Raw genomic sequence first — 26,773 nt, forward strand, 5'->3', positions numbered from 1 at the left:
CTCAAAGCGTACTCATGTAAATGCCTATCACAGCAATATCTAGACTGGTGTTTGACCAAGCAGCCGGTTACCAGGGCCTAACCAAGTTGAGACACAAAGTGAACCATCACAAGGTCAGTCCCCCCATCCCCTATGCCCAGCTTTGGGCCGGTATCCCAGCCTCCTGCTTGTCCAGGTGGGGAGATGGGAGAAAAATTAGGGCCCTACACAAAGGCAGACTCTCTTGTTAAATTATGAATACCATCGACATTTTTTCTAGTCTCACTGCTCGCCACTTGATTTGTCAAGTCAATATAATGACTGCACATCCGCTGTCTGGCAGAAGTGCGTCTGTAATGTGGCACACTGTTGTCGGAAATCATTTGACTTCCTGGATCCACATGGTCATGTGTTCCTTTTGTGATACTAGAATATGAATGTGTTACATTTTTTATGTGTGTGTGGAGAGGAGGCCTATGTGTCCCATCTGGACTTTGAAAACTATCAAGGAACCCGATGTATATTCATATGATCGTGTGTGTATATACAGATATACGACACACCCCTTTAAAATGGGGACAGCTTTGTTTGTAGCCCTTGGTTTTATTGAAGGATCATGTGAGTGAATAAAACCATAAGAAAACATATGGGAGAACAGCCAAGTCGGTTATAAATACAATCTACATTGTTTTAACAGCATCGCAGAGGGAGGAGGGAGGGGAACAGTGTTTATCGATTGTTTCCAGTCCGTGCCAGGTCCTGTGCGAGGCATTGCCCGGGGATCCTCTCATCTGATGCTGGGAGGGATCACTTCCCTTAAGCTGGGGAATCAGGCTCTGCAAACAAAGTGCATAAGCGAGATTTGAACGGAAGTTTGCCTTAATCTAAATGCATGGGTTTTCCCGCATGACACCCTCGCTGCATCTCTTGCCATGTAGCACATGCTCTCAGAACACTCGCTAGCAAATTACAAGGTTTTATGGTGATGGTGGCCAGTGCGTAGCAACTGCTTGGGAGGTCTTCAGGCAAAATTATGCTTTACGGCTTAGAATCTGGGGACGCTGGCCCTGTGTGGTGCTCAGAAGGGGATTCTTCTTCCCTTCTCCCTCTTTTTCTACTTCAGGAAACCCCTCTCCCTATCCAGAACTTCTTGGAGGAAACACTCCAAGCCCCTCTGCTAGCTTCTCTGACCAGATTCCTTTGTTTTGGAAAGATCATCCCACAGGTCCCGATGGGAACGGGTCAAGTTGGGAGACTGAGAAGGCGGTTCAAGATTCTTTGGGAAGTAAGATCAGCAGGCGCGGGGTTGGTAGATGGGTGGGAGAGGGGGGGAGTGAGATCAAAGATCACTCCTGAGTTTCCGGTTTTGGCTACAGGGCAGATGGAGTCAAGTTGGGGTGGAAGGATAATCAGTTCACTCTGCATCCGTTGAGCTGGAGGCGCGTGGACCACGTGGGTGGAGCTGTCCAGGGTTCGGTGCTGGGACAGAAAGGAGGGAGAGCCGGCCTGGAGGAAGAGCTGGACATGCCTGTTTCCTAAAAGGTGCTCGGAAGACGCTGTGAAATGCTGGGATGAGAGGGCTGCTGCGGACAGCTGTGTTGGGACAGGAAGTTGGCAGGTTTGCATCTGAAGGCTCTTTTTCTCTGAAGGGCTTGCTACCTGCTGGGAGAGAGGTGGGCAGTGGTGTCCTGGGATTGAGTGGAGAGGAGAACTTCCAAACCAGCCAATTATTTACAGGAAGTGAGTCAAGTAGAGAAACATAAAGGGATCCCTGGGCAGCATCGAGGGCTGGGTCCCAGCCTGCTGGATGGTGTCCCTTTGTCAGCAGGGCCGCAGCCTGGGTTTGGGTCCAGCTGGTGGGAGGTGGATTGATGGGCAGCTGAGCACCCACAGTGTAAGGGAGCAGGTGTGGTGGACGGGACGGGCTGTGAGGTTACAGGGGCCAGGGAGGAAGCCCTGCTGGGGTTGGGTATGCTGAAATCTCAGCGAGGACGGAGAAAAGCCAAGTGGGTGTAGCCCAGTGAGAAAGTGGAGAGGAAAAGGGATCTGGTGAGAGTGTGAGCGTGAAGGTGAATTTCATGTCATCTCGGGATGCCAAGATCCCAGGGAAGCCGGGGAAAGCATGTCCAAGGGAGATGGAGAGGGCGGCCCAGCATCTGAAGGTGCAAGGTAGGGCTTGTGGTCCCAGTGATGCAGTGTCACCAAGGGGACGCGGGCCATGGGCAGAAGGAGGGACAGAGGGTTCAGTACAAAGGCCTTTGTGCAGGGGCCTGGGTGGGCAGCGGGAAGACCAGTGCAGGGCTGGGTGAAGTGTGGGAGCTGCCCCATCCATTTTGGGGGGTTCCCTAGAAGCAGACCCTGAGTCAAGGAGCCGGGTGCAGGTGGCTCATTTGGGGGATGTTCCCAGGGCCACCAGGAGGAGCAGGGAGAGAAGTGAAGGGTCCACTAATGAATGGGTTGCACCGAGGCTCCAGCCTGGGCTCACCAAGGGGTGAGGGCCCCACTCTCATGGGTCATTGGCTGTGCATTGCTGTGGGGCGTCTATGCCTGCACCTGTCCTGCGCTGTAAGGTCAAGGTAGTCCACTGGCTGGAGTGTATTCTCAAGAACGGGGCAGGAAGCCTTCAGCTGGGACGGAAACTGCCCCAGTTGGCTGAGAGCGTATAGCTAGGTGCTGCCAGGGTCTTCAACCAGGGACAGGGAGTCCGGAAGGAGCATTATGGGGGCAAAGTGGGAGCAGTCAGGTCTTAGACGTGATGCTTGGGAAAGAGATGGCTGCTCTTGCCTCCTGACTCTCAGATAGATGAGGCTCATGGGGGCACAGCGCTCGGGAGAGCTCCAGGGAAAGTTCACCTGTAAGCAGGAGCCAGGTTCCGGAGGACCAGCGGGGGCGATGGGTGAAGGGCTGTGGATAAGAGGGAATCGTGCCTTAGAGAGGAGCTTCACAGAGCTCAGAAGTTTGGGTGGAAGAAGAGAAGTGACGTGTGGAGTCAGGGAGGAGAAGTTCAGAGCCCAGGGGACACAGGTGCCTGGAGAGGGTCCCACCTGGGCCGTGACGCAGCAGGACAGACACACGGTGCAGGTGGGTTCTGCTGGCCTCGTGGCTTCTCATAAAGTGTGTCCCCGGGGTTCTTGGGAGTATTTAGGGGCTTCTCAGAGGGAATCATCTGCGGAGCGTGTTTCTAGGTGACTCCAGGAATCTTACTGCTTGTTGGAAACAGCCACGTCCAGGTGCTGGGGGGCCGGTCTCTCCGCCAGGTCCTGGGGTGAAACCACCGAGGACACGCCAGGGGAGGGGCCAGGGCTGGGTCTCTATGTTCTGAGGTGCTTTCTCCAGGTGCCTCCACAGGGCACAGCCTTAAACTGAGCTGCCTAATTCACCCAAAGCGAGGCTGAGAAGGACGGGGACGCCTCCTGCATATTGGTCATGGTCACGAATTTCTAATTGACACAGTCCTTTCTTCCAATGGGACATGATGTCACACCTAACACACAAACTGATCTAGGCAGAGCTGCTGGTAGAAGAGCTCTGCTGGCTCATGGTATCAGCCACACCATGGCCTCCCCAGGTGGACAAAGGGAACCCATTTTTTAAACCACCACTTGTGTGAGCCTACCATCTCTCCCCAGCTGGGCTTGCATTGGACGCTCACGCGGTGAGACTCCCTGGCTCTGGGTGGTGGGGAGCCGGGGGCCCCGCGTGGCGTTCTGCCTGGGTGATTGAGGGCTGCGGTGGACACAGCTGGCCCTGCGTGCTGGCCAAGGCTTGGGCTCTGTCCACACAGGCTCCCTTTTATGGGGCTCAGCAGGAGAAACTCCTTGTTCCTGGCAGAAAAAAATGTTTTTCTCCAGAGCTGCTAGTTGGTTTTCTTAAAAAAAATATTTCTGGTGACCAGGAACGTCATAGCAGCATTTGCCTCCTCTAACGCTGAGCTCCGGGCTGTGGTCCACCTTTCGTGGGCATTTGTACAGGTAACCGGCGTTACCCCAGCCTTTACGGAACGACCGCACTCTTTCCTTTACTCTGCTCTCTTTCTATGACTTTATTGTATTATGGACCACACTGTATTTAGGACCAATAAAAGATTGGCTTTGGAATTGTAATGAGCTTGGACAATTTAAGGATGTTTAAGTTTGGGCTCCCAAGGGGCAGACTCAGAGACCAGGATGTGATGTCGGCATTGATTTGGGAAGTGAAGTGGGAAGGGGGAGGGGAGGGAACGTACAACACAGGCGCCAGACGCTGCCCAGCCGGGCATCACACACACGCCTCTTTACATCAGCAGCTGCACCTCCCTGAAAGCCCAGACCCTTTCCACTCCTTTTCCCCACTCCTTGGAATTGTCCACGCCCAGCCTTCACCAGCTGGGGAGGGGGCAGGAAAGACAGGTAAAGGATGCCGCTCTAGGATGCCTTGGGGTTGAGGCTGAAGAAGGGATCACCCCTCACCCTCTTCACTACAAGCTCACTTCATCTATGGGAACCTGGGTTCCCCCACCTTCAACACCTGCTACCTTGAAAGGTTGTACCTTCATACGCGGGGCCAGGTGTGAGCACATCTCAGTATCCTGAGCAGCTCACTTGCCATCTCTGAATCTTGTAAAATTTAGACCACAAGACTGGCCTTGCACACTTTATAGAAACAGGTGAGACTTAGGATATAGAAGGACAAGGTTTTTTTCCGCCCACATGTATTATTTTAATTATTGATGTTAAATTACCAAGGAGGAGAAATGACAATAGCTATTTTGATTAGTTTTACCTTTTATTTTGAATATTTTTTAGCTTTTGCATAGCAAAATACCTAATAAGCATTCTTTTATGTTTTTAAAATAATCTCTTTTTACTGAGGTATCATTCACACACGATGCAACGCGCACGTGTTAAAGGCACGCTTCAGTCAACATGACAGAGGCGGACACCTGTGTTGCCTACACGCCTAATGAGCTACAGAACATCCTCCCAGGGACCTCCCTTCCATCCACACCCAAGGAGCAACCACTCTTGTGATTTCTGCACCGTAGGCTAATTTTGCCTTTTCTAGAACCTCATCGACATGGGGGCACAGATATGTGTCCTCTGTGCCTGGCTTCTTTTGTTCAGTGGAATGGTCTTCAGACCCATCCGTGTTGAGCTGACCAGAAGTTCATTTCTTTTTATCGTTGAGTAGTGTTCTATTGGATAAATATGCTATTTTCCTAATGCATATAAAACTACATAAATAGACATTCTCTTATTGATGGACATTTGAGTTGCTTCCAGGTTTTGGCTACAGAGGACGTGGAAATTCGTAAAGTTTGCCATAAAAAACAAGCCGTCGTTCATCCCCCTCTCCCTCATCCCCGCCTCCAGTTAATGGGCAAGTCCCACCATCCTGTTGCCGCTTCTCAGACCCGTCTCCTGCCCTCCAACGCTGCCCCAGCTCTCCAGGCCAGGCCTGCCTCTCCCTTGCCTGGTCCACTGCCACCAGCCTGGGCTTCCTGCTGGTGTCCTGACCCTGCTTGGTCTACTGTCCATCTAAACAACCAGAGTGGGCTTCCAGAAGCACAGATCGGATCATGTCACCCTGTTTGGGATGTATCAGTGGCTGCTTGTTCCCTTACAGTAAAACCCCAATCTCACCCTAAAGCCCTGGTGACTTGTGAACGGGCTCTGGCTGCCCCTGAGACCTCCCCACATCCCCTCTCTGTTTTGTCACTGCTCTCCAACTGTGCCAGGCTTCTTTCTGCCATTTGAGCACATCCATCTTCTGTGCTGTTTACCAGCTCATGTGCTGTGCCCCTGTCTCCAATGTTGTTCCCTTGTCTCCAATGCTGTTCCCTTCATGCTTGGGTCAGCTGCCTCCTTCTCATCTTCCACCTAAATGTCTCTCCCTTGAGGGGGGGCTTCCCTGAACACTCTTTCCGAGGTGCCTTTCCACCCCGTTTTTCCTCTATCCTGGCACACTGGTCCCTCCTCGCCCCCAGCACTTAGCAGAATTTGAAGTTAAATATTCATCCTCTGGTCTGTTGCCCACAAGGCCATTGGCTCCATCCTTTAGGGCAGGAATAGGTCTGTGTATCTCACTAGTTTTTTTCTTTTCATGTAAATAATTTTATTTAATTTTTCTTTTGTATTTTCTTTTGGGTCATTGTATTTCCCCAACATTTTAGAAAATTAGAAGGAATTGCTATCTATATGGCCCCCAAACATCCTGTTAGGCACAGTACCATAAACTACACTATGCAAGAATTAAGAAAATAATTTAATATGTAGAAAGAAATAATAAAATATAAAATGGTAAACATGTACATAAATCTAAATAAAAATTCTTTGTAAAAAGTAAAAACAAAAAACCAACCCCAAAACAACCCAAAATCTCTTTGTAAATTATAAAGACTTATGCAAATGATGACTTTTATTAGTATAGTTTATTGCTCACGAGTTTTACCCAGTACCGAACGTGGTGTGTACGTAGTAGGTGCTCATAAATGTTTGTTGAACAGATCTTGAGTTTTACATAAAGTGTTACACAAAACACTAAAATCCCCTTCACTCCCAGGTATAAGGATGACCCATGATTACAGCAGTTCCTGCCTCTCTTTCAGCCGTGGGTTGTTACGTTAAATCTGGCAGGTACAATCCAGCACAGTGAAAGGTGTCGAGAAATGACTTTAAACCTTGGAGGGCTAATATAGAAGGCTAATTTACTGAGAGATTAATTTGCGTGTGTGTGTGCTTTTTCCTGTTCTGCAAAGGAAGTCAGGCTTTTTCTTACCGCTTGGGCACAAAATGCATATTTCTTGCACACCTGTTGGCATATGAAGATTCATACCCACCGCCCAGACCTCACTGTGATGGGTGGATGAGTTAAATCAAATGCAATTTCTGCTTAGTAAATACCATCATCAAATCTGGAACCAGCTCACTTGATTTATGAGGACTGTTTTAATTTATTCTGTGCTATTTTCACCACTACAAAGATGTGTCTGCATTCGCTTATGAAAATGTTTGCCTTGGCATATTTTTAAAGTTTTAATTTCTCTTAGCTACACCACAAAACCAGTTACAGCTATTTAATTCAACCCATACTTGTTGCCGGGCATAAGCAATGCTTCTAGAGTCATTAGTGATGCACACACAGACGCCCAGACAGTGCAGGTGGGTAGCAAATGATACAAGACATTAGCCAGGGTCTGCAGGGAGAAAATCATTCCAGTGGAGGAAGGTAAGTTTTTCTGGGAGCAATGCTAAATCTTCAGTTAACAGGAAACCATTTCATAATTTATAATTCATGTGTGACATAATTTACATGATTTGTAAATTACCAAATAGTTCCCTAGTGTCCCTATATTCATGCATTCATTCATGGTATAATCTTACCTAATGCCTCAAGATTTAAATTTTGTACCTTCATGATTGGGAAACCTTAAGTCTCCCATACCATCAGAATGCAAAGTACTCGCCAGCAGGATTTCTGTAGCTCAGCAAATGTTGGCAAGAGAACGTATCGGAGTTGAACGCACTCAGTTTGCTGCAGCCCAGGGTTTTCTTAGCGGCCAAGCTGGGATTTGAACCCGTTCTCCCAATCCAATCCAGTGGTTCCACAGAGTCAAGTTGAGAATGGAAGGAGAAACACTGGAGGGAACAGGGGAAGATGGAGAAGGAAGTGGAAGTTGTGGAGAGGGCATGAATCTGCTGGAGCACAAAGGTCAGGGTCCTGGTCTTTCCACCTGGCGGCCTTGCGCACTGCTCTCAGAGGGAGCCATGTTGGTCTTGGAAACATTAGGAAACTATTAATAAATAGTGACTTTTGGATCATTGTATTTCCCCAACGTTTTAGAAAATTAGAAACTAAAACACCATGGATTTCCTCATCAAATGCCGGAATGTCTTAGAAGAAAATTTGGGAAGATCTAAATAATTTTTGTTTGTTTATCACATTAACATCATTAATCATTTTTTAGTTGGAAGAGATATTTGCCATTAAAAATCTCATCCACCAAACCGATTTTTCCCCTTGGATTTAAAATATTAAATGTATTTGGAAGTGCCTGATTCAAGAGTAATAAATGTTTATTACAGACATCTTGGAAAATGCAAAAAATACAAAGAAGGTAATTACCACCCCCATAACCTGTCTCACCATATAGAGAATGCCAAACTTACTTCTTATTCTGAAAACATCTTTTGTTTTATCTTTATAATGTTTAATAGGAAAGTTTATTTAAATTATTTTTAATGGTCTTGGAAACACACACAAAATTAGATAGTATATTGAACCCACATGTATCCATAATCCATCTTTAAAAATTATCATCATCGACCAGTATGTTTCAACTTTTTTTCCCCCCTCCATATTTTATTTTTATTGGAGTATTTTAGAGCAAATCTCACATGTCATATAATTTCACCCATAAATACTTCAGTATATATACATCTTTAATTGATAAGGGCTTTTCAAAAATCTAATTATCACACCAGCATTAAACCTAAAATGTTAACAATAATTTCTAATATCATCTAATATCCATTCATACTAAAATTTAACAATTTGTTACTCAGTTGATTTCTTTGAATCACATATTGCATTATATCTGGTTATAGCCCGTATCTTTTATTAACATCTCCTTCTCTGTTTATCCCTTTCTTTTCTTTTCTCTTTTCTTCTTCTTCTCCTTCTTTCTTCTTCTTCTCCTTCTTCTTTATTTTTTTCCTGATGGTTGTTAGATACACTGGAGCTTTTGAGCTGGAGCATGTCCTACTTCCTGGATTTGGTTGCTTCCTTGTGGTGATGTGTAATTTGTTTCTCTATTCCTGGTATTTCCTGTAAACTGGGAGGTAAGTCTGGAAGCTTGATTAGATTAAGGGTTGCAGCGGTGGGGCCTGGGGTGGTCCCTGCAAGATGAAGCTTATAATACTTGTTAGGGGTTGTCAGCCAGATGCTTCAGCAAAAAGTTCTTTATCATATTCTATCAAACATCATCCACTGATGATTGTTACTTAGACCCAGTAGTCTGCCGGCTCAGACCTCTTTACACTGGCTCATACCAGTTCACAAGAGCCGATTGGCCACATCTCTTCCCAGCTGTGGTTGAGAGACATCATGCCGGCAGTTTGAAATCAGCCACAGTGCAGTATTTACATCCCAGAAAGTGGCCAATGTGGCAAAGCAAGCCCTTCCTCCCCCCTTTCCCGTGTCAAACATTTACAAACACAACACTGCTTAGATCCGTTATTTCATGCAGGGCTGCAAAACACTGATGTCCTAATTCTGTCTGTCAGCTAGAATTCTCCTATGAAGGAGAACTTTCTCTCATTAACTATATGGTTATCTTGAAATACAAGAAAGACAGCATAATTCTTGCTTTATCAATTTTCAAAGTAATGAGGTCTTGCCTTAGCAATTTCCAATCGTAACAGTGAGGTTTCTTTTTGGTTTTTGTTTTAACATTACGTGCTCAGTGATTTTTTTGTATTTGATGTGTATCAATTCAATACATCTCTTATTCCTTTTGGTGTCCAAACTGTCCTGCTATAGGCCAGCAAAAGCCTTTTCAGTTTGGCTCCTGTGTCCTCTTGACAAATCTAATCAAGAACCCACATTTGGGGCTTCCCTGGTGGTGCAGTGGTTAAGAATCTGCCTGCCGATGTAGGGGATACAGGTTTGAGCCCTGGTCCGGGAAGATCCCACATGCTGCGGAGCGGCTGGGCCCGTGAGCCATGGCCGCTGAGCCTGCGCGTCCGGAGCCTGTGCTCCACAACGGAAGAGGCCACAACAGTGAGAGGCCCGTGTACCGCAAAACAAACAAACAAACAAACAAACAAACAAACAAAAAGAACCCACATTTGACCACATTTTCCAATACCTAATTCTTAGGTGTAAGGGAAACTTTCATAAATGATCTCTTCTTAATTGAGTCTCTGCATTAATTGACCATCTCCATCCCCTGTGAAATACATACTGCCCAATGCCAAAGGCCCTGCAAATGCACATGCCCTGTAGACCACTTTCTTGACCAGTGTTGTCTAAAAGAACTTTCTGTGATGGTGGAAATGCTCTGTATTTTCGCTGTCCCATGTGGAAGCCATTCATCTTGTCTGAATATCGAGCACTTGAAGTGTGCCTAGTGAGACTGAGGGGCTGAACTTTACATTCTATTTAATTTTAGTTAGTTGAAATGTACGTAACCCATGTGCCAGTGGCTGCCATAATAGACAACATAGTTCTAGAACTTCTAACAGGCCTTCCACCTTCAGTTAAGTTCTGTACCTGTGGGGAGTCCTTGGGTCTGTTTCCAAATCTCTTTAGGCTTTTTGTACTTCTTATTGTACTTGTATACCTTGAATAAACAGTGTGAAAAATCAAAGAAACACAAGTGTGAAAATGAAAGAAAACCACACTTCACACTTTTCAAAAAGAATTTATGAAGGCAAGTCACTTAGAAATTGTTGATTTAGAGGTATGCAAGATAACACCCCAAGTTTATCTTGGGGTGTTACAAAAGTTTATCAACTTTTTTGCACTCTGATAATTTAACAAGTGTCTCCAATTTCTCACTGCAGTTAAAAAAAATAAAAGCTTGCCTAGAGAATGCATGTGGGCATGGTTTTTGGAAAAAAGTAAAAATTTCAACTCTAATCAGCTGATCCATTCTCAGGAATAGGCTTTGGCCCTCTTTTTTTTTTTAAGATATATATATATTATATAATATATATATAATATATAATATATATATTATATAATATATATATAATATTTGAAAGATTTTATTTATATTTTAACCTACTTTTTCAAGGAACATTAATTCTAATAGCACAGAGGGCTTCAATGTATTTTCATATATCTGCTCCATTCAGAAGGAATATTTTCTTTCTTTTCATTATGTTTCGTAACCATTATTGTGTGTGTTTGCTCATGACTTTGGCAGGAAAGCACGGAACGAATGTTATCAGAGACGTGTGGAGTCCAAATCTTTAACCCCCTGATGTGTTTCATTCCCTGAAATCAGGCAATCTACATCCTGGAACTAAGGACTCATGAAAACAAAACCACTGGTTTTGGCCACTTTTGAGGGATCACGGATAAGAAGAGAGGTGAGGGAAGAATGAAAAAGGCAAATGGGCTGATCTTTGGTCCCTGGGCTCTTAGAAGGCAGTTTTGCAAATTCAAGGAGTCAACACGGGGCGTTACAAGCAGGTCAGTTTAAACTGGCCTCTCTCCCTTTTGTAAAAGATCAGGAAGCTCTTCCCCAATCACTACTACACATCAGGCCCTGTTTTAAGTGCTTTATGTGGATTTTATCAGTTAAACCTTACGACATTCTTGAGACTTCCCTGGAGGTCCAGTGGTTAAGGCTCTGTGCTTCACGGCAGGGGGGTGTAGGTTCTATCCCCAGTCAGGGAACTAAGATCCCGCATGCTGCATGGCATAGCCAAAAAAAAAAAAAAAAACCTAACCAACCAACCAACCAAACAGACAAACAAAAAAAAACCCCAAAACAAAAACTATTTGTATCCTTACTTTAGTGATGATTAAACTGAGGTACAGAGCGGTTAAGTGTGTTGCCTAAATCACTCCACTAGAAGGAGGAAAGCCAGTGTTTGAACCTACATTTTATTAGTAGGTCAAGAAGGAATTTGAAGACATCTCAAGATACTTTCATAAAAAGTATGAAGAAATGTGGCTGGAAGACCATGAAATTACTTGGATGAAAGACTGCACAAAGTCTCATGAGTGGGTTCCAACATTCAGCAGGACATGTTGAAGAGGCTGTGGCTGGAAAGCAGTGCGTGGAATAACTTGGGGGTTCCAGGCACATTGAGATGAATCAGGTTCCTCTTTGGGCTTTGGGGAGAGGTCAGCTCTCTCTTGTTGAAGATGCTGAGCAAGGCGGGACATATTTTAGACATTTTTAGACATATTGCAGAGGAAATAGGTCTTGTTCTAATAAATGTCTAGAATGGGTTCTGTAAACGTTCTAGAATAGGGGTAGTGATTGAATGAAAACCTTGAAAATGCTCTGATTGTCAACATTCTCCAAGGTTAAGGAGGAACAGAAAGGCACATGGGGGCTTCCTGGAGCAAGCAAACTTTTTTCATTGGAGGAGAATAATAATTTTAAGAAATGTAGTCAGAGCATAGAGGTTTCTTAGGGCGGTGAAACTACTCTGTATGATACTATAATGGTAGATACTTGTCATTATCAATTTGTTCAAACCCATAGAATGTACAACGCTCATGTAAACTATGGACTCTGGGCCAGAATGGTGCGTCAGTATAGGTTCTTTCATTGTCACAAATGTGCCCCCTGGTGGGGGGATGTTGTTAATGGGGAAGTGGCTGTGAAGGAGGCGAGGCTGTGTAGGGACGTACGGAAATCTCCGCACTTTCCTCTCAGTTTTCCTCTGAACCTAAAACTGCTTTAAAAAAAATGAAGCCTTAAGAAACGTAGGTATAATTTGCATACAGTTACATTCACTCTTTTAGGGTATAGTTTTGTGAGTTTTGACAAATGCGTAAACATGTAACCTTCACCACAATCCACACGTAGAACAATCCCACCATCATCCAACATTCCCCCGTCCGCCTCGTGGTAGACAATACTTCCCTCCACTCCAACCCTGGGCAACTGTTGAGGTATTGTCTGTGCCTTTGCTCTAACCTCTTCCTAAATGGAAAGTGGAAAACTAAACGGAATTGTACAGTACATAGTCTTTTAAGTCTGGCTTCTTTCACCCACCGGAAGTCACCGTGGCTGGCCATGCTATTCTGAACATCAGCGGTTCATTTTCTTTTACTGCTGCGTAGCATCCTGTGGTATACATGGACCACACCACTTACCCATGTATCCATTGAAGGGCATTTGGGTTGTCTCCAGTTTTTGGCAATTACGAGTAAAGCTGCTATAACTATTGGCTTATAGGCTTTAGTGTGAGCATAAGTTTTCATTTCCCTTGGGCAAACACTCAGGATTGGGATTTCTGGATTCCATAGCAAGTGTGCATTCAACTTTAAAAGATAATCATGTTTTGAATGCATCGATTTGTATTCCTTATTTGCTCTGTGATCTTGGATCTGAAGTAAGTTCTACGTCTAATTTTTCACATAGTCCTATTCACTTTTGTCTTCCACAGTAGGAAGTGGGAGGATTCTGACCATCACAGAGTTCTTCAAGGTTTTGAAAGACAAAATTGCTCTATATAGACAGGTAGCAAGTGTCTAGGAATTTCCTTAGATACTTCTTCTGTGATATTTATGCAGAAGAATTACATGGAAGTAAAGTTACCTCTTAAGAAACCTCCATGAACACATGCATGTCAACAGCAAAGCTTCCATCTAGGAAGATTGTTTTTGTTCTTTCTGCTTAGCTTTCATTATCCTACAGGGAGTCCCAGAGTAACTTGACACACAGCACATACCATGTTCTAAACAGAATCAGTCCATTGTCATGAAGCCTCCTGCCAGTGGTAGAAAACTAGCACTGAAGCACACTAAATGAATACCGGAATGGGGTAACATTATGCAGGCAACATTGTTGAGGGTAAACGATATTTTTTATTATATCACATTATTAGTTCCATCCGTTTGCATCAGATGAGTGTGTAGGATGACCGTGAGTTTCTTCTGTTTACATAGCTACATAGATTTATAGTTTTGAAACAAAATCTATTTCTCTGTAAATAAGCAAGGACATTGGGGCAACCAAGTATTCTCAGAAAAGGAGTGTTTTTAATTTTTATAAGCATCTTAGGAAAATCAGATACAGGAATGTGGAGCTTATCTGACGAAAAGGAAATTTCTTACCTATATGAGTAATTTCATAAAATTACAGCACTGGTTTAATATAGATCTAAAACTTTCATTTGGGAAAAACTTATGTTTGGCTTTAAAGGACAGTGAGTCAAATCAAATTAAGCAAATTTCCAAACTGCTGTGATTTTTTCCACCTTTTTTTTTTTTTTTGCAGTATGCGGGCCTCTCACTGTTGTGGCCTCTCCCGTTGCGCAGCACAGGCTCTGGACACGCAGGCTCAGCGGCCATGGCTCACGGGCCCAGCCGCTCCGTGGCATGTGGGATCCTCCCTGACCGGGGCACGAACCCGTATCCCCTGCATCGGCAGGTGGACTCTCAACCACTGCGCCACCAGGGAAGTCCTTTTTCCACCTTTTAAAATAAGAATTCAGGGATTAAAAAACAGTACAGCTTTCAGTTAAGAATGATGTATTTTTGTTCAAATCAACAATAATTAATCTTTTAGGTATAGGATAACGTGCCACAATATTTCTAATAACAATGTGAAGTAATAAAAGTTATTGTAATTGCTAAACTAAGCTCATCTAGTCAAAGGGAAAAAGTCATTTAGTGCCCTTAACTGTCAACAGTCTTAAGTGGCCTTCAAATAAACCTGCAAGAAAGTCTGAGGATTGAGAGGAAAAATTTCTCTACTTTCTTGAGTATACTTATTGCTGGTATTCGATTTTTAGCAACTGGTAACGTGTGGAATTTCATTTTTAGTAGTAATGCAGAAAAATAATACAGAGGCAATAGAACTCTTCTAATTGGTTTCAAATCTTGAGCAATTGTTTCAAAGTGTCCATATAATGAAATAAAATGTTTTGTATTGTGGCCTTTTATTCAGGAATGACAGCTTCTTAATTCTGGGTCTTTGGCTGATCTCCAAAGCCAAGCAGTAGACAAGCTTGAGAGATGATGTGTCAGTAACCAAACCTCATTCCTGAGCCAGGAAGTCAAGTCACCAGGAGCAGCTCTCGGTGACTTATTAAGTTACTAAAACTCGATGGGCTTTTTTAGATTAGTAAAGTGATACCTTGTTGATTCTGGAAATTGGTAATTTAAGATGATTTCTCTGTATGCTATTCAGCAAACCATAAGATTTTTTTTTGATAATTTCCAGTCTCATCAAAATATAGATTATGGTTTTACGTGAGTCCTCTGTAATCTTAGCAGAGTCTGCATAAGCCGTGGGCTCAGGGGCTGGTTTCTCAGAAAAGCGGGGCTTTCAGGATCACCTAACATTGGAAGGAGTGCTTGATGACTCTTTGCAAGTGAACGAGCAGTTTACAATTTCTCCTCTAAAAAGGAAAACAAACAACAATCAGTTTTGAAATGCAAACATATCGTTTTACTTAGACATTGAATGATTTCAGGTTCCGTAAGAGATATCTATGAGAACCGAGGGGATTAATGTGTTCCTTGGGGACACAAAAAAAGAGGGGTGTCCCCACCACTTGTGCCTGACCAAGATCAGCTGGTGGAGGGCGGAGAGATGCCCATTTCTATGATTTAGCTTGAAGTTCCAGGATTAAAGTATGCCTTTGAGTGATTTATAATTTCTTTTTCAAATATTCCCGTTACACAAACACAAAGGCACACAATTTGTAGTGACTTCCTCAGGAGCCTGTGGCAATCCCTCCTGGCTGGGACCAACCAGTGTGTTCCAACCAGCAGTATGCTCCCCTGAAATTTGTTAGAAATGCAAAGTATCAGGTCCCACCCAGACCTATTCAGTCCCAAACTCTGGGGATGGGGCCAGAAATCTGTGTTTTAAGAAGTCTTGAGAATTCCGAGGATTCCAGGGTGAAACTACTGACCTGGATAAGGTTCCTTTGCAAAGAAACAACTTTAGCTTGGAGCTTTAAAAAAAAAAATCTTGAAAATCCGCTCTGCTTTTGGGCAGCTGTCAAGATGTTGGACGAGGTTAAAGGATTAATACCCTCAGGGGCAGCCCTCATTCAATATCTCCCAGGAGTTAGGTTGAAATATGCCAGCTCTCTCTCCCCTTTGGGTGGGATAATTCCCAGAGAGGGTTTTGCAGGGTTGCTCCTGTGGGACAGAGTTCCAGCTGCCCACCTTCAGAGCTGGCTTTGCAACCTGCTTCCCCTTCCCCGTATTTACTCCCTCTTTCCCTGTAGGTGTTCCCTGAACAACTCCTCCCCCACCCCACCCCCACCCCCAAGCTCTTCTCAAATCCTGGTCTCCAAGATGCTTCTAGCAGGCTCCAGACTAAGGCACTCATATATGGTAAGTGCTCAATAAAAACCGATAAACTGAACTTTCCCTTTATTCTAACCTGGGTTAGAGGCCACCATTCTATTTATGCCACACCTGAACAGAAGCAGAAATATACCTGGGAATGCAAGGGCCAAGGTTAAGAACATGGGGTTTAGAGCCAAATTCCTGTGATGGAATCTGGCTTTACCTCTCCCTGGCTGTGTGACCTTGCCCTCATTGCTTAACTTCTCTGTTCCTGTTTCCTCATCTGTAAAACAAACATAATTATAGCACATGCCTCAGAGTGTCCTTAGGGGGATTTAATGCGTTCAAGGTGCAAAGTGGTTAGAACAGCATCTGGCACGTGGTAAGCATTTAACAAATGCTTTCTATTAGTAGTAATACTGTTGTTGTTTTTTTTCCAATTTGTTGTTTTTTTTTGGCAAGTGACTTCAGCACAATTTCCGTTCTGTTCATTCCTTTTCTCCAAAGAAATTCCCGACATTCACCTATTGTTCTTCAACTTGGTTATCGTACTTGTTTGTGATCAGGCCATGAGACTTCACATGGCATGAAACAGTAACAAGGTATGCCTACTGACCTTGCATTTAGCAGTAAATGCTTACCGATTCAGAGCTTTATGCAAATTATCCTACTGCATCTTCTCAATAACCTTAGGATGGAGGTATTTTTCATTCTTCTCCATCTTATGGTTGGGAAAATTGAGGCTTGAAGAGGTGAAGCTCCTTTTCTGGGCTTCAGAACTATTAAGTGGTAGACAAGAGATTCCAACACAGGACTCCACGGCAGACCCCTGCTCTTAGCCGTAGCACTGTACAAACAGGACTACTTAGTGTAACCTCTAGATGAATGGTTCTCTTTCGTTCCTAGAAATCTGAATTCCCTGGACAGATGGCTAAAATACAGCTCACCAGGCCCAGCACTGAGCAGGTCTAAGTCTGGGCACTTGGGGGCATTTCTAACAAGTCCCAGGTGATGCTGTGATCTTGGTCCCAGGACCACACTTTGAGAAGCAGTGCTCTGTATCATAGCCCAGTTAGAACATTCTAGTAAAATAAATAAGATAAAACTGATTTGGGACTACAGCCTCATTTTCATGATATGTTCGGTACATGTGATGCAAATACCTCCTTTGGCAATGTCTTTTTAATTATACATAATAGAAATTTATTTTTCTATTACATAAAAGAGATCCAGAAGTAGGCCATGCAGGGTTGGCATGGTGCCCTTAATGTCAGAGACTAGGTTTCTCTACACAGACCCTTGATGCTCCACCATCTTCAGCATGTGGCTTCCACTGCATGGTCTAATATGGCTGCTGGAGCATCAGCTATCGCATCTGCATTCCAGCTGACAGGAAGGAGGAAGGACTGAAGAAGGGCACACATCTCCTTTTAAATTTTTGTGAAAAATTTAATTGCCAAAAAACCCCCAACATCTGTACAGTTCGATAGTGTTAAGTACGGTCATATAGTTTTACAATGGATCTCTAGAGTTTTTCCATCTTCTTCTTTGTCTGACTTTAAGAAAATATTACCATAAAAAAAAAAGTCCCAAGGCATACTTTCAACAGCTGCATGTGCCAACGACACTGTGGAGATAAGAGTGGTACATTCACATGAAAAGCTCGTCAGTTTCCGGTGTCTCTCTCCTTATTGGCTGGATCTAAATAAATCATGTGGATGCCTAACAAATGACTTTTTAGAAGTGCTGGGTCACTTTGGTGATGAAAAAAATGGGGTGGGGGGAAACCACTCTCTCAAAGCTCGGCGTACTTAGACATCTGCTGCATTTCTTGTATCACCCAAATCCCCAAACAAAATGTTAAAAATTATACAGCATTGGACTTTTGTGCCAAAAAAAATGACACTAACATTTTTTGTTTTAGCAGTGGAAACTTACATCAATACCTTTTATGTACAACCATTTAACATACAAAATGTTGCAGAAGCAATATTGCTGAGGTCAAAGTGGGGGGCAGGGAAGGATGGAGTCCTCAAACCCCATCATTTCGCCTCCTCCTCAGGGGAGGAACCCTAGGACACAAAGCAGAATAAATCACTCCCCTCCAAGAACAACAAAAATGTCCTGATCTCTGAGGTCCTTAAATATTCGTATGACATGACTAATAGGACCTAATTTTAAAACTTTCAATTATTTCCAGTTCACATATGTCTTGCTCTTTTTGAGTACTAATGGGTATCCTAGGACTCTATTCAGATAAGCCAGTGTAATGCGATGGAGTGAACGCTGGTTTGGGCGTTGAGACTTTTCAGCTGACCCTGGATTGTCTGCTAACTGACTTTGTCACTTGAGGGGTCAGTGCATCTCTCATTTGTAGAATGAGAGGCTGAACTAACTGATGTCTTAGGGTTTGTTCCTTTAAGCCTTAACCTTCCATGGTTCTTTTTAATGCCTGGATATAATGACCTTGCTGCTGATGGAAAGAGTATCTTGGGAAATATTGACCAAAACTAAATATTTTCCCCCAAACATCTGGTCTAATTTCCTTCTGCTGGGCAAAGAGACACCCTGGCCAAGTTCCAGCTCAGGTAATTACATTCTGCCCACCACAGTTTTCCTTGCATTGTCAATTGGCTATGGTGTTCCTATCTATTTCTCCTCAGTCACTTGTCCCTTGATATTGTCTGCTGTTTCATAAAGCAAAACTCAAGCTGTGGCTTCATTTGGGGAATTCTCTTGTGTTTTAGAAAACATAACTCCATCACCACCATGGGCCGTAGACGTTTCAGCCTTTGTAAATGTTCTGAAGGGTCTGATTCAAAACTATAAGGTGGGCTGTCTCGTTGGTGTACTTTTTGTCGGCATTTTGGAAACTTACCTTAAAAGTCTAATTGGAAAGGGCACTGACAATATAGCTAATATTTATCTAAAATTTTTCTAACGAGAAACCACGCTGATAGCTAATAATAGTAATGGCTTACTACGCATCCTACATCCTTTTAAGTGCTTTGCATGTATCCACTCATTGTAGAGGAGGACGCTGAGGTGGGGAGTGGCTGACTCCTGCCTACGTTCACGTAGTTCTTCCCAGCATCTCATTCGGGAGTGGACAGGGCAGTTGTGATGCATCCTTAGAATGGACCATTAAAAAGAGTGAGGTAGGGACTTCCTTGGTGGTCCAGTGGTTAAGACTCTGTGCTTCTACTGCAGGAGGCATGGGTTCGATCCCTGGTCGGGGAACCAGGATCCTGCCTGCAGCGTGGCACAGCCAAAAAAAAAAAAAGTCTAAAAAAAAGAAGAAAGAGTGAGGTAGACCCATGGGCAGTAGATGTGGCAAACTCACCCAATTAAGTGAAAAGGGTAAGAATTAAAATAGTGAGAATGTTATATTCTTCATTTTTTTTTTCCTGTATACATCACGTACGTTTTGATCCTATATGCATTTCTGTTTCCGGTTTGGAAGGAAGCCCTAGGCAATGTTAGCAGTGGTTACATTTGGGGTGAATGTTGATTTTATTTAAAGTTATTTTTACTTCCATAATATTTGAATTGTCTCACCATGTGTACAGTATATTATTTTAAAAGAGTTTTAATTGTCAACAAGGGTTATTTGGATGGTGAGATTATGAATAACCTTTGCATTCTTCTATGTCCCTATTTCCGATACATAATAAATGAGATTCTATTAATATAGGGGAATTTGGGCTAAAATCAGCCTGAGAATGTCCAGGCGAAGAGTAGGAGAGTTTTATTCTTTTGGGCTTTTGGGCTGGCTGCTGGTGGCGGTGGTATTGGAGGGTGGATGCCTGAAACCCTCAAAGTCCTGAGCAGAGCAAGGACAAGGGTCAGACGTCGGGTTGGTCATTTCATGGCCTGTCCCATCCCCAAACAGAAATCCCAAAATGCATCACAGCCTCAAAATTCCTTCTCTCTCGTCTTTGGGGTTTCTAAGGTATTTTTCTTTAAAGAAAATATGCTGAGAATTTAAAGTCGAATTCACAATTGAACAAAGGCATCTGGGAGACGTGAGCGTTGCATTCACGTGGCCCCTCCACGCAGACTCCCCTGGTGGATCCGGTTGGGACAAGGACATGGGGGTGGGGGGGGTGGAGAGGGGACCCTGGACATCTCCTTCTACAACCTCACCTCTTTGGTCCAGAACTACCTCACATTCTGCTGCTAAAGCGTTAGTGAAACAAAAGTCCCGGAAAACCACCCCGGTACTTCATGGGAATTTCCAGTTGTGAATGTGAGCACACACACAGCGGTTGGTTATCTCTTTGGGGGTTAAGTTACCCCATTCAGCGTGGGCTTGTGCAGACAATGGTGGGGACCAGCCCCACCAGAGCAATCCTTTTACCTGTGCCGACTCCAGTGACCTCGGAATGAAGGGGCACTTTGGAGGGTATCGGTTTCCTAAGTAAGTTCTACAAACAAGCCCCAGGTCCTCAGCTGCCACCCCCAGCCGAAGGAAGCCAGGCCTCCTTGTCACTCCTGGGGACAGATGAAAGGCTGGCTGCCCGACGTCGGGCGGGATTCCATTGTCGTGGTGTTTGCTCGGGTGGCCCAGGGCCTCCACCTAAACCTGGGCTGTAAGGGGACTGGTTTTCGGGCTGAGCACCGCATCCTGAAAGCATCAACAGTGATTACAACTTATTAGAAACAGTGTTGGCCAGGCAGACAGGCTTTTCCATCTGTGGCCCTGAGTGAATCTGTCTCCCACCTGCCAACACCTTGGGGGACACCACAAGCTGTCTTGTCATTTTTCTTTCAAAGAAGCCACACCTTCCATTTCTTACTGCAAGGGACTGTGGTGACAGATGCTTAAGAATTTTATATTCTCTTTGAAGGAACTTAGATGACAGTGGGGCAGCGGTGACAAAGACGATGCAGGAGAGCCGGCAGGGAGGGAGCGGGAAGCCGGGGATCCGACTCTGCTCTGTCCTCACCTCAGAGAAGCGGGGCTGAGCAGAGTCAGGGGCTGAGATCAGGACCGGGATAAGACGTGCTTCGGTCCCTGTGCTCCGGGAACATCAGTCTTACCGTTTAGACTGGTGTCTCACTTTCACCAGTACTTTCAAGCCACTGGAAACTTGCACGAATCAAGGTTCACTGGGTGCAGGTGGGCAGTGAGCCAGGACAGGAAGGTGGGCAGTCCAGTAACGAACAAGTGACCACTGGGGCTCAGTCCCACGGGAGACTTTTTTTTTTTTTTTTTTTTTGCGGTACGCGGGCCTCTCACTGTTGTGGTCTCTCCCGTGGCGGAGCACAGGCTCCGGACGCGCAGGCTCAGCGGCCATGGTTCACGGGCTCAGACGCTCCGCGGCATGTGGGATCTTCCCGGACCGGGGCACGAACCCGTGTCCCCTGCATCGGCAGGCGGACTCTCAAGCACTGAGCCACCAGGGAAGCCCTGGAGACCTTTTTGGGAGATTGTGTAGGACATACCTGAGATTTGTCCCCACCTGAGGGGCAAGGGCAATGGGGTATTTATCCTCCAATTTCCATCTGTCATCAGGTGAGGATATTCCTGGGGCATTAAGTCCCCAGATGTCCAGTCTACCCTGGACTCTGGTGGCCAGAGAAAGCCCCCATAGGCAGATGTCATGAGCTTTCAGTGAAAATCAGGCTGCATGCTCGGGACTGTGGATACTCTTGACATGGTGGCGGCACCTACATAGCCTTCCTCACCTGCTTCCCTTAACAGTCAAAAGAAGAGAATCCTCGATAAAGAACAGATCATAGATGCCAGGTATCAAACTCTGATCTCATACTAAAAAAGTAAGTTCATATCTAGAAAGATATCTTCCAGAGCGTGCTCCTGGATGAAGGAATAGTAGTAGTAGTAATGATAATGACAGTAATAATAATAATACAGTAATAACACCTGCAGAAATCAGAGAAATATTTCAGTCTATAGAGCTTTCATACACATTATGTCATTTAAAAAATAATTTGAGTTTCACAAGAAAATCACGAGGTATTCAGAGCCTATATTATTCCCATTTTCCAGATGAGAACAAGACACACAGGGTTAGCTAATGAGTGGCAGAGTCAGAACCAGTCACCAGATCTCCTGTGTCCAAGACTGGTGTTCTAGAGTTAAGAGATGCTTAGAATTTTTCTAACCCACTCTGGAGTCAGGGTCTGGGGAAGTCAGTTTGCAGCGCAAATGTTCTTTGCCCCATTCCTGGCGATAAAGCCAAACCAAGAACAGGACTGCCAATTCTAAGATACATTCAGGTTTTTTTATTTCTAGATGATTTTGAGAAGTATTGCAGAGTGAGAAAGTGGGATCCAGCAGATTCCAGGACAGCCAGAGAAATTCCCTCTTATGAATTCAGTTTCATATGTTTCCAAAATCAGCCCCAATGTTAAAACAAGCAATAAGATTGTGTACTTTAGAAACTGGCAGAATGATAAACATAGCTGTGTAAGTATTAAGATTAATAACATAAAAACCAAGAACCATGGAGGTTCTTGGAGGTTCTGGAGCTCCTATCTTACACATACGGCATTAAAATGTTTAAATGAAACATGGAGTATTAAAAAAAAGTACATTGCATTTTATCTCAATGTGGTAGCTGATAGTTTGTGTCTATCCAAAGATTTTTACCAGAAAGGGGAAAAGACCCTGAGAGCACAGGTGGAAAGGCGCTAACAAACTGTAAGGCGAAGGTGCGGGTGAGTGGCGTGAGAGGGCTGGTGGCCCCTTTGAACATTAATTAAGGTTAGTCGGCATGTTATTGAAAAATCTCAGTTCTCTGCAGTGTTTCCCCAGAATTTAGTATTCTCTTCTTGTTCTTATTAGCTTTTCAAAAGTTCTTTCCCTCCTGTAATTTCTATCAAGAATCCCAAGTATTCCAGCGATTATTTTAAGCTGTATGCTTTTCATTATTTCTGATACCATTTCTGTATTTTTATTCCATCCGTGTTAATCCAACCTGGGAATTCCAACATGGCCATATCTTAGCCTGGGAAGTTTGTATCCAAACGTAAGGAGCCCTCCTAGCTGAGGGGTCACATCTTTTCACATGTGAAAAAAGCACCTCCTGAGTGCAAAGTACTGTTTCAAAATTTAGCAGACATCAGGGTCACCTGGAGAGCTGGTTAAAACGCAGATGCCTGGAGAGCACCCCCAGAAATTCTGATTCCATAGCGCTGGGATGGGACCCAGGAATTTGCGTACCTAACAGTGTGCCAGGTGATAATGGAAGCTGAGTAGCCCTGGTGCTGGAGCAAGGGTTACTTCCCATCTGATGGAAGAGGGCAGCTCTTTAGTATTAAAGAAATTTTCAGGAGTAACTGACTATAAGGCAGATTAAGTGCATGAGGTGGTGGAGGAAGGGGGAAGTCTGTCCAGCAGATCTCTGTTCATATATCCGGTATCAGTGGTCGCTGAAAACTGTGAATTACTCCTGGGGAAACAGCACAGTACTGGTTTACATCTTGGAAACCTGTCCATATAGTCTGTAGTTAGTGATTTAGACAGTACAAATACTCCCCTCGACTAATATTCTCAAAGGAAGGAGGCTGATAGTAATGAATGGATTATCAAACTCTGAACTGGAAGCTCTGGATTCCAGACCTGGTAATGTGCCTCCTCCCACACCCTTTTTTTTCCTGCTGTGTGACCTCAAGCAAGTCCCCTAACCTCTCTTAGCTTTAGTATCTTGCCTGATCAAGCGGTGATAACAGGAGCAGGTCCCTATCCATGCCCCGGGGCTGCAGTGACTGTCTAAGTGGAAGCCAGCCGACGTCTGTTCGCCTAAGGGGTTAACCAGAAGCAGCTTGTTTCTGAGGCGGAGACGGGTGTGCCGCCATCTGAGCTCGGCCTCACCGCCCCCTGCCTGGTGGATTGCCATCTGGAGCCTCACCTTGTTCCCTTTCAAGATGAACTCTCATTCCCCGGAAAAAATTTCTCAGCCTTAAAGTCACAACTTCAAAAATGCAGCGGGGACCACATTTAAAAGGTCTGGCAAATTTTTGGTTGATTTAATTTTTTTAAACTGCACTTTTAAAACAAACCCAAATATAGAGATGAAAGCCAAGAATTAAAATATACATACAAAATAGAAAACATTAATATTCTCAAGTACAACGAACTGAATAATCATCATAAGGAAACAATAAAACGTGAAGTGACTCGGACCAGATGATCACCGTGAGTCCCCGCGATGATAGAACACGTGGTCTGTGCGAAGATCGGGATCGAGCCAGCCCCGCACTGGCCTCCACAGCGCCGTCACTCCCCTGATCCCTCCTCTGACAAGTGCCCTGTCAGCTAATTAAACAAGCTTTAACCTTAGCTGGCAGAGGGGGGGTGGGAAGGAGACGGAAGGAAGTCTGTTAAAGTGACTCGGAGTGTTAAATCCTATAGTCAGGACAGCTTACATTACATTCTCTCCCAGCCCAAGATTCTGTGCTTTTTAGTTTGGTTGTTAACTCATTCTAGCATCCCTTGCCCCCGACAAGACGTCTGAGACATCTGCAGTGCATCAAAACAGGGCTGGGGGACTGGAGGAATGGAGTGGTCCATGGTGTCCTTTCCTGCCTCATCCTCACCAGCCCAGGGCTCTCTTTTCCCAACCTCCTGACTCCCTGTTCCCATCAGCCTTCAGTAATTTCACTGATGGAGGCAGATTTTCCACACATCAACCTGGAAGAATCTTTCAAGAGCAAGGAGGGCGTGAGCTCACTTAGAAGAAGCAGAACTAAGGAGTGTTTCTGTAGTGGTGGCCGCTGTTAAACCCCACGTCATTGGCCTTAGACACCAAAACAGGGTGCCCAGGGGTGGGGCTCATCATTTCATGGGCCGTGAGGCCAACTTCAGAAGCCAAATGGACACCTGCGGGCTTGAAGGCAGGAGATGCCAAGGAGGCCACTGGGTGGATGCCGCTCCCACACGGGGGTTGGTGGAATGCTCCTTGGACCTGGAGGACAGTATAAGTCCCCTGATACTGAGCTGTGGGGCAGTGGGAGTGAGGATTCCTTGTGGCAGGACTTCCAGGAGCTGGGACCATGTCACGAGACGTCACAGAAGATAGGGTTGGAAGTGACTCAGGGACTCACTCATTTATTCAGTTTTGACTCCAAGATGGAGTTGCCTGAACACTGCCCAGCAATGATGCACACATGCGCGCACACACACACACACACACACACACAACTAACTGGAACTCACAAAAGCATAGATGTAGCCAGGGAGTGTGTGGAGTGAAAGAAATCAGATACCAAGGAGAATGTGTTGAATAAACCCCTTTACAGAAATTTCAAGAAGAGCCAAGAGTCATCTATGATGACAGACGTCAGAATGGTGGTTATTTCTGGGTGGATTTGGTGTTGACTAGGAAAAGAGGGGTGGGAGCCTATCTGGGTGATGGGAATGTTTGGTATTTTGACCCAAGTAGGAGTTCACTGGAGCTTATGTGGACTAAAGTCGAGCTGGGTATCTAACATTGGGGCTCTTTATCATATGATACCTCAGTTAAGAAAATGAAGAAAAAATATCAAAGCGACCTATACAACATAACAGACCATAATATTAAAAAGTGAATTGGAATACAAGAAAGAATTTTCCTCATTCACACTGTATTCTTTCAACAAATGTCCCTTGAGGCTGTTGGAGCCTGCCATATTCCCTCAGCCGGAGAGCATCCTTCCCGTATGAGAGCGTGTGCTCCTGGGCTCTGCCTTGGTGGCAGGGTGGGCTGGCTGTGCTGGAACCCGTGTCCTGCGGGAGGGGCCTGGGACTAATGATGGAGGGAGGTGTGGCTGAGTACTCAGCTTCCTCGCCCCGCAGGTGGCAGGAGACATGTTCTGCCTTGGCTCCCAGGGGACTGAGCCCTAGTTTACGACAGTCATAGCTTGAGCTCTTCCTCACCCTGTATTTCCCTGTATCCCTCCCCTACCCCCAGTTCCTGGGATCACCTCCCAGACAAACTCCTTGCATGCACATTCTTGCCCCAGGGCCTGCTTTCTGGGAGGACCCAAGCCAGGTGAAGCTCCTGCTTTCCTCCTGGACCCACAAAGATGACCGTGCAAATCCAACCTCTCGCTCTTACACACCTCACAGCGCATCGGGGTGAACGGACAATTTGATGAATGTTAAAAATGAAGTGGGACAAGGGCAGAGGTGGGGGAGCACAGCCTAGGGGGGAGCACAGGGCCTGCAGAGAGAGGACCCTACCTGGTCCAGGACATGTCCTAGAAGCAGAGCTGGGAGGGAATCACGCCCTCCCCTTCTCTTCCCATCCCCGAATTTCCACCCCACCCTCCCTCTTTCCTTCCTTCCCTCATGCAACCAGAAATGAAAGGAGACATTCATTTATTTAAGACACATCCTTATGTTCCCATGAATATCAATAAGTATATTGAATTTACCGCCCATGTTGGTTTATTGCGCTGTCTCATCTTATATAACAGAACCAAGTCTTAGCTTTTAGAATTGCCTCCGGATGTATGGAAGCCATTTTTCATAGATATATTTTCAATATTGCTTCCCATCTGTGTGACATATAGATCCTAGGAAAACCAGTTCTTATTTCTCAGTCTTGGGGGGAGATTCCTTTCAGGGCAGCTCAAAACTACCTACCAGTCGGCAGCTGGTGGATACGTGGATGGAAGGTGATCATCTGGAAACGGGCAGCTGACTTACGCTGCTGGAGCTGTCATCTCCACCCCAGCAGCCTTTCTGGGTGAAAAATTCTTCAAAGCACACACATTCATGGCCAGGGTATTTCTCTTCTGTTTTCTATGCTTCACCAAAGTGGACGGGTCACGGAGCTCTCTCATTCAGCTTCCAGTAGAACAGTAG

Source organism: Leucopleurus acutus (assembly GCF_964270905.1).
Source record: "Leucopleurus acutus genome assembly, chromosome: 16".
Lineage (NCBI taxonomy): Eukaryota > Metazoa > Chordata > Mammalia > Artiodactyla > Delphinidae > Leucopleurus > Leucopleurus acutus.